Here is a 7,368-nt window from a genome sequence, read left to right as displayed (position 1 = left end):
GCAGTGTCCGGAGCAAGTATGGTGGGTGTGACACACCGGTGTCAATGTGTTCTTTTTTTCATTTCCAGGAGTGTATTATTTCCCACAAATCATTTTTAAAACTTCTTATTTACCAATTTAATGAAATTACAGTCATTAAGGCACTTTCCCACGTAAGTGTTCCACGATCAGATACATGGAAAAATTGAATCTGCTTCAACTGCGAGAACTGCGTGAAGCGAAACTTTTCAAAAAACACTGTTTCATTACGAGAAATGTCTCCAGCAGTTTCAGTAGGCCTCTGTTTCATAATACATCTAATTATTGCCTTACACTTTGAAGTTATTCCAGGCACTTCTGCAAAGTCAAATAAAGATCTCAACGAAAAGAGAATTTTAGCCATGAACTGGTTGTTTTATATTTCACAATACAACATATACTCTTAGATGTAATTATCTGTCCAGTTGGGAAGTATAACTAGAATTCTTTACATTTTACAACATTTTTTGAGATAAAATTCTTTAACAATAAATTCATATAATTTTAACAATGGTGGAGCCATGTTGTCGCCGATAATAACCGCCGGCTCTATCAGATGAAGTGTCTCTCACCGCCAGACGCTGATACGAGAGGAGCCCCACTCGAATACCTTGTCGGAAACTGCCTCGAATACATGTAACAAACAAAAAGGAGAATCACGATTTAGCTTACATTTATAACATAAACTGATTGCAAAAATTATTCACATAAACAGCGCTTACCTGAATTCGCCTAAGCACAGAAGTAAGCGCAGTACGCATCCAAATTGGAGCATTACATTCTGAAGTCATGCTGAGGAACGGTTGGCTCATATGCTTGTCCACTCACCATTCTTCTGGATATCCTTGGCTTCCACAAATCACTTACGGTAGTTTCTATTTTCTCTGGAAAGTAATGCCATGGTTTATTTGTTGGTTCAACATGGTCCAGTTTGACATTGTATCTAATCTGTAATAATAACAAATAGCCTGTTAAACCATAATATTTATAATTCCGCTTAAACATTTTAGTAATGTCATGGCAATATTGACTCTTGGTTTCCAACCATTTACAAATGTCAATACTACTGCAAAATCACTATTGTAGCTGTGTATCGCCGAAAATAGCTCCTCAAAACCAAAATGAATCCAGTACACATCAGAGCACTCATGCTACTACAGCTGAATGCGTAATCGAATCGTATGGAACCTGTATCAGAAGCGGCGTACCAGTTAAATATTACATTAAAAGAGGTAAATTCGTTTACTGACATTTTATGAGCGGTAATTCATTCCAGGAACATCTCATCACGATACGTTGCGCATGCACTGAACAACACACAGAATTCGACTACATTACATTGTGTTTATCACTCCATTTGACTCGTTTATGCTACAGCCGTTACTGATGTAACAAATTTTCATTTATTTTGATCTGAAGATTGCTATGGCTATAACATGACATATGGACTAATAAACACATCGTGAACTTGACAGATTCTGTTTGTAGGTGTAAGGAATGATCACTGATTCTTCTAATCATATGGTGCAAGTTTTTGCAACACAGCTTTACCAAGTATGGCGGATTGCCGTTCTCCAATACACTGAAGAACTGCAGAAACTTGTGCAGCTGCCTAATATCATGCAGGGCTCCCGTGAGCATGCAGAAGTGCCGCAGTACGACGTGACATGGGCTCCACTAATATTTGAAGTAGTACTGGAGGGAACTGAGACCATGAATCCTGCAGGATTTCCATAAAACCGTAAGAGTAAGAGGGGGTAGAGATCTCTTCTGAACATCATGTTGCAAGGCATCCCAGATGTGGTCAATAATGTTCATGTCTGGGGAGTTTGGTGGCCAACGGAAGTGTTTAAACTCAGAAGACTGCTCCTGGGGCCACTGTGTAGCAATTCTGCCCGCGTGGGTAGTTGCACTGTCCCACTGGAATTGCCCAAGCCCGTCTGATTGCACAAGGGACATGAATGGATGCAGGTCATCAGACAGCATGCTTACGTACGTGTCCCCTGACAGAGTCGTATCTAGACGTGTCAGGGGTCCCATATCAGTCCAAGGTAACACACCCACGCAGAGCCTCCACCAGCTTGAACAGTTCCCTGCTGACATGTAGGACCCATGGATTCATGAAGTTATCTCCATTCCCAAATATATCCATTCACTCTATGCAACATGTTTCCAGATCTCGCACGGTCACACTTGACAATGGTCCACCCCCGGTAGCTGAGTGGTGAGCGCGACAGAATGTCAATCCTACGGGCCCGAATTCGATCGGCAGCTGGGTCGGACATTTTGTCCGCTCCGGGACTGGGTGTTGTGTTGTCCTAACCATTGTCATTTCACCCCCATGGACGTGCCAGTCACCGTAGTGGTGTCATATCAAAAGACTTCCACCCGGCTATCGGTCTACCCGACGGGAGGCCCTAGTCACACGACATTTATATTTATTTACTTCTTTATGACACAGCACTGAAATCTGAGGCAGTTGGCGGAAGGGTTGCACTTCTGTCATGTTGGGCAGTTCGCTTCAGTCGTCACTGGCCCCGTTGTTGCAGGATCTTTTTCCTGCTGCAGCGATATCGGAGATTTGATGTTTTACCGGATTCCTGATATTCTCGGTACTCTCGTGAAATAGTCGTCCGCGAAAATGTGCACTTCGTCACTGTGTCAGAGGTGCTGTGTCCCATCTCTCGTGGACCAACTGTAACACTACATTCAAATTCACTTATGTCTTGATAACTTACCATTGTAGCAACAGTAACCGATCTAACAACTGCGCCACACACTTGTCGTCTTATACAGGCGTTTCCGGCCGCATCGACGTATTCTACCTGTTTACATATCCCCGTATTTGAATACGCATGTCTATACCAGTTTCTTTGGAGCTTAAGTGTACATCTCCAATATCCAGGGCACTTTTCAGTATTGTCTTTTCATCGTGATATGTAAGCTGTATAACTCACTGAGATGTGCTAACTATCAACTCTTGTTAAGGACAGAAGTAACTACAGATGCCACACTCTTGGACATACGCAATGTCAGCAATCCCCCGCTACATCAAAAACTGAAACCTTAGTTACTTGAGGAAATATAATTCGTTGGTGCAGTTCTTCAAGCAATTCAAACCACAGCTAGGGAGTTTAGCCCCAGTCAACGTGAATAAATGAATGCTTTCGTTGTTCTCATATATCAAATGGTCGTCACGCGATGCCAAGTATTTTGACATTTCTTGAAAATATTTTTGGAGTATATAATATCTTCCTTAGTTTCAGAGTAGAATTTCAACAAAATCTATAAATCCCACACCCGTAGATCGTCTTGGAGAACGGTGTGTGTCGTAGGTGTAGACGGATTCAAGGAGCATTGTGTAACAGACGGATTTCCTGAACACGTTACCGTACAGCAGCAGTATTATTGCATCTGAACCATAAAACTTCAGGTCACTAGTTAACCTCTGCATACTCCTGCTATCTTAAATTATGGCTGACCACTGAAGACGGTCTTCTGAAAAGACTGCATATTTTGAGGTGAGCGCTCAGTGGCGGTGGATTCGTCGAATTCGTACCGCTCTAAGTGTTCTGTGAGCCAGTTCTACATCTACATCTACATTTATACTCCGCAAGCCACCCAACGATGTGTGGCGGAGGGCACTTTACGTGCCACTGTCATTACCTCCCCTTCCTCTTCCAGTCGCGTATGGTTCGTGGGAAGAACGACAGTCTGAAATCCTCCGTGCGCGCTCTAATCTCTTTAATTTTACGTTCGTGATCTCCTCAGGAGGTAAAAGTAGGGGGAAGCAATATATTCGACACCTCATCCAGAAACGCACCCTCTCGAAACCTGGCGAGCAAGCTACACCGCGATACAGAGCGCCTCTCTTTGCAGAGTCTGCCATTTGAGTTTGCTAAACATCTCCGTAACGCCATCACAGTTACCAAATAATCCTGTGACGAAACGCGCCGCTCTTCTTTGGATCTTCTCTGTCTCCTCCATCAACCTGGTCTGGTACGGATCCCACACTGATGAGCAATACTCAAGTATAGGTCGAACAATTGTTTTGTAAGCCACCTCCTATGTTGATGGACTACATTTTCTAAGGACTCTCCCAATGAATCTCAACCTGGCACCCGCTTTACGAACAATTAATTTTATATGATCATTCCACTTCAAATCGTTCCGCACGCATACTCCCAGATATTTTACAGGAGTAACTGCTACCAGTGTTTGATTCGCTATCATATAGTCATACAATAAAGGTTCCTTCTTTCTATGTATTCGCACTACATTACATTTGTCTACGTTAAGGGTCAGTTGCTACTTCCTGCACCAAGTGCCTATCCGCTGCAGATCTTCCTGCATTTCGCTACAATTTTCTAAAGCTGCAACTTCTCTGTATACTACAGCATCATCCGCGAAAAGCCGCATGGAACTTCCGACACTATCTACTAGGTCATTTATATATATTGAGAAAAGCAATGGTCCCATAACACTCCCCTGTGCCACGCCAGAGGTTACTTTAATGTCTGTAGGCGTCTCTCCATTGATAACAACATGCTGTGTTCTGTTTGCTAAAAGCTCTTCAATTCAGCCACACAGCTGGTCTGATATTCCGCAGGCTCTTACTTTGTTTATCAGGCGACAGTGCGAAACTGTATCGAACGCCTTCCGGAAGTCAAGAAAAATAGCATCTACCTGGGAGCCTGTATCTAATATTTTCTGGGTCTCAGGAACAAATAAAGCGAGTTGGGTCTCACACGATCGCTGTTTCCGGAATCCATGCTGATTCCTACAGAGTAGACTCCGGGTTTCCAAAAACGACATGATACTCGAGCAAAAAACATGTTCTAAAATTCTAAAACAGATCGTCGTCAGAGATATAGATCTGCAGTTTTGCGCATCTGCTCGACGACCCTTCTTTAAGACTGGGACTACCTGTGCTCTTTTCCAATCATTTGGAACCTTCTGTTCCTGTATAGACTCGCGGTACACGACTGTTAGTAGGGGGGCAAGTTCTTTCGCGTACTCTGTGTAGAATCGAATTGGTGTCCCGTCAGGTCCAGTGGACTTTCCTCTGATGAGTGATTCCAGTTGCATTTCTATTCCTTGGTCACTTATTTCGATGTCAGCCATTTTTTAGTTTGTGCGAGGATTTAGAGAAGGAACTGCAGTGTGGTCTTCCTCTGTGAAACAGCTTTGGAAAAAGGTGTTTAGTATTTCAACTTTACGCGTGTCATCCTCTGTTTCAATGCCATCATCATCGCGGAGTGTCTGGATATGCTGTTTCGAGCCTTCCTGTTGAAATCTGCATGTCATATTTCCCATTTATTGTTTGAGTAAGTAAATACATTTCCGAAAGTCCTTTGCTTTATCTGCTATGGTCACTGCATCGTCAACATATAGTAAGTTACTTAAAAAAGTTCTACTGTTTAGGTACATATAGTCCTGAAATTCTATTTTACATGTTTGTAATACACTGAAGAGCCAAAGAAACTGGTACACTTGCCTCATATAGTGTAGGTCCCCTGTGAGCACGCAGAAGGGCTGCAACTTGACGTGCCCTGGACTACAGTATTGTCTGCAGTAGAGCTGGAAGAAAATGACATTATGAATCACACAGGGATGTCTTTAAAACCGTAAGTGTAGGAGCGGGTGGAGATCTCTTCTGAACAGCACATTCCTAGGCATCCCACGTCTACTCAGTTACGTACACGTCTGGGGGGTTTAGTGGCCAGCGGAGGTGTTTATATTCAGAAAATTGTCCTGGAGTCACTCTGTACCAATTCTGGACGTGTGGGGTGTCGCATTCTCCTACTGGAATTGCTCAAATCCGTCTGCATTCACAATGGACATAAAAGGATGCAGGTGATAAGACAGGATGCTTACGTACGTGTTAGCTGTCAGAATTGTGTCTAGACATATCATGGGTCCCATATCACTCCAACTGCCCACGTCCCACACCATTACAGACCCTCTGCCAACTTCAGTAGCCCTCTGCTGACACGCATGGTCCATGGATTCATGTGATTTTCTCCATACCCGTTCACGTCCATCCGATCAATACAATTTGAAACGAGAGTTGTTCGACCATGCAATATATTTCCAGTCATCAACAGTCCACCGTCCTTGTTGAAGGGCCCAGCCTGGGCACAAAGTTTGGTGCCGTGCAGTCATCAAAAGTACACGAGTGGACTTTCAGCTACGAAAGCCCATATCGATCATGTTTCGTTGAATGGTTCATACGCTGACACTTGTTGATGGCCCAAGTTTGAAATCTGCAGCAGTTTGCGGAAGGGTTGCACTTCTGTCACATTGAAAGTTCAGTTGTCGTTGGTCCTGTTCTTGCAGGATCATTTTCCGGACGCAGGGATGTTGGAGATTTGATGTTTTACCAGATTCCTGATATTCACGGTACACCCGTGAAACGGTCGTACGGAAAATCTCCACTTCATCACTACCTGGGGCATGCTGTGTCCCATCGCTCGTGTTCCCAGTACGTTCAAATTCATTTAGATATTGATAACGTGCCATTGTAGCAGCAGTAATCGATCTAACAATTGCGCCAGATTCCCCTTGTCTTATGTAGGCGTTGCCGACCGCTGAACCGTATTCTGCCTGTTAACATATCTCTATATTTGATTACATATGCCTATACGAGTTTCTTTGGTGCTTCAGTGTATTATTGCATATAAACATTGAACGAAATTGTGGAAACACTGCAGTCTTGCAATACTCCTTTGTTATTCGGTATCTCATTAATTATGTTTCCTTTGACAGCTATACTGATATTCGTGTTCTAACGTACACTTTTTTATCGTATTAATTAGACGTTGATATCCGCAGTTTGTCATTTTCTTCTAGATTCTGTCTACTAACATTGTCAATAACCTTTTTTTTTTAAATCAATAAGCTTAGTGCGTGTTTCAATTAACTACTAAGCTATGTTGGTGGGAGCAATCCTTCTGGTAGGAGCACCCATGTCAGGCTGGACACTTGGTGAGATCCTGCAATAAGTATAGTGGACCTACGGGGTTCCATTCTGCGCTGGAATCCATACGAGCCCTTACGTAAGTCTCACCTTCTTTCCAGTTTCTTCTGTCAGGCTCCTACTGCTTTTGTTTTCTGTCGACCTCCACTGGTCATCCCATGTTTTTCTCGACCCTAATGGTATGAACATTCCAAGCCTGGGGACGTATTTCGCTTCTATGTCTAATGGAGAAAGGTTGACAACTGATCCTAGAATATCTTCACACTGCCAATTCCTATCCAGAATGAAAACCCTGAGAAATGTCCACTTAAAATTCAATGAACCACCAGACCGTCACGCATTGAAGACAGCTCTGTCAACAAAACGAACTC

At 43.2% G+C, this 7,368-nt stretch overlaps 1 long non-coding RNA gene across 1 annotated transcript in view; it reads right to left on the bottom strand.

Annotated features, from left to right (window-relative positions):
• Positions 1–465: 465 nt before the first annotated feature.
• The window catches only part of LOC126282086 (uncharacterized), a 30,140-nt gene continuing 23,237 nt past the window's right edge, over positions 466–7,368 (bottom strand). The window contains exons 2-3 of the long non-coding RNA XR_007551325.1: positions 741–902; positions 466–639 (exon numbers count right to left, since the gene is read on the bottom strand). This is a non-coding gene — a long non-coding RNA (uncharacterized LOC126282086). The remainder of the gene's footprint in view (positions 640–740; positions 903–7,368) is intronic.

This window comes from Schistocerca gregaria, chromosome 7 (genome assembly GCF_023897955.1).
Source record: "Schistocerca gregaria isolate iqSchGreg1 chromosome 7, iqSchGreg1.2, whole genome shotgun sequence".
NCBI classification, from domain to species: domain Eukaryota; kingdom Metazoa; phylum Arthropoda; class Insecta; order Orthoptera; family Acrididae; genus Schistocerca; species Schistocerca gregaria.
Note: the sequence above shows the minus strand (reverse complement) of the source record. Positions and strands in the feature narration are given on the sequence as shown.